This window comes from Montipora capricornis, chromosome 7 (genome assembly GCF_036669925.1).
Source record: "Montipora capricornis isolate CH-2021 chromosome 7, ASM3666992v2, whole genome shotgun sequence".
Classification (NCBI taxonomy): domain Eukaryota; kingdom Metazoa; phylum Cnidaria; class Anthozoa; order Scleractinia; family Acroporidae; genus Montipora; species Montipora capricornis.
In genome coordinates this window covers 44712274-44713998 of record NC_090889.1, presented here as the reverse complement: position 1 = coordinate 44713998, position 1725 = coordinate 44712274, and positions in this window count along the sequence as shown.

Here is a 1725-nt window from a genome sequence, read left to right as displayed (position 1 = left end):
GTCACTTTTCGTTTAATTAGTTTTTCTAGAAACAAGTCAATGGAAAATGCAGCAGAATTCTGTGGGGTGATAGAATCAATCGTCTCACTTGTCGGAAGCGACGAAGCTTAATCTGTTTTGTATGCGGGGAAACTGTATCAAGAACTGGGTATTAAATAGTTGGTTGCCTACTGAAAGTGATAATTGGCTTAAAATTGTTTGCTTACATTGATTGTAGAGAGTATTCAAGAAACACTCATCCCAATTCGTAGCGCTGTAGCTCAGTCTAAACTCCACCTAGACACTCCAAATGATACATGGGAAGGTACCGAATTGGATGGCCAACCACGGATAGTATTTCGGAAAATACCTTGGGCACCAGGGCCGAGCTACATGCAAATCGAGCTAGATTGGGCACGAATACGGGGTTTATAAACAGAGTTAAGCTCGCAGTGGCACCAGTACGTCATTGCATATTGGCGGATTCATAACTCTTCATGAAGCACCTTGCAGCACTTTAAAGCACGAATTAGGGTATTTGAACTGAACGCTAAATTTTGAGAAAGTACATTAATAACGGCTATTTTTTGGACATACTTTGGGTTTTGAAAGCATCTAAAATAGCGTGAAATAGCCCCTTTAAGGTTCCTTTGTATTCTATATACCTGAGTGTAAAGTATTTCTTCTGTCGTGACCGCAAAGACTTTTCGCGAATGTCGTCTTGCAACATTTCAAATCAGGGAGCTTACACCAAGTACTGGACTACTGGTCCGCTGGCTCAAAAGCGTGTGTGCTTGATCCTCGATCAACAACACCTTTGACATGGACAGTGAAACAGAAATCGCCGCCAAAATTATTTAGAATTCAGGCGTTTCTTTTGTTTGCTCAACCCAACTTTGTTGACCCAAGGCTCGTGTTCTATGAAATGTATCTCATGTTATTTGTAAAATTTGGGGTAATTTTCGAGGAAAATTGCTGGCGAGTTTAGCCATCCGCCGCCTCTTATGCTCTTATGAGAAACCCTGCATTCTGTTACTCTTGAAACAAGGCGCAGTACATGCAGAATGGACTTTGCTATAGACCTTTCAGCTGCAGGCAATTAGTTTGTCATGGTATTAGTATGATAAAGCTTATCGCGGATAAGAAGATCAGAGAAATACACAAACAAAAAATGATGCCAGTTTTTGTTTCCGAGAAAAAGAAGCAAATGCGAAGACATTAGCACAACTGCTTAGTAGGTAGATCGCTCGCCGGATAAGATTGCATCGTCGCAAAACCTGTATTTAGTTCTTATAATCCGCAGAATTACACTAAAGTGGAATTCTTGAACGAGTAACACATACCACGCCGTTAGGTCTGAGATGTGAATGACTAATGGTCAATATTCCTTCTTAACGTGACCACGTTCCAAACTGTTGCATTTCCCTGCGCTTTCTTCCATTCACTAGACTTCACAATTTCAGTATTCAAAAAAATCGTCTCGGATTTTTTGGAATTTTATGGCTATGAAGAAAAGGAAAATGCAGTTTTTTGTTAATCCTGGTAAACAAAATGGTTAGCCAAGGTTTAAAAGTAATGGAAATTAACAAGTAAGGAAAACAGAATACTGCGAATCGAGCTAAACTAAACATCGCTTATAGTTTTTAAAGAATTATCTACTAAAAGAGGGTTACCATGCTAACTTTATCATAAAGGAGTATTGACGAAATGCTTCTTTTGGCTAGGAAATTATTTATGCAAAAAGAT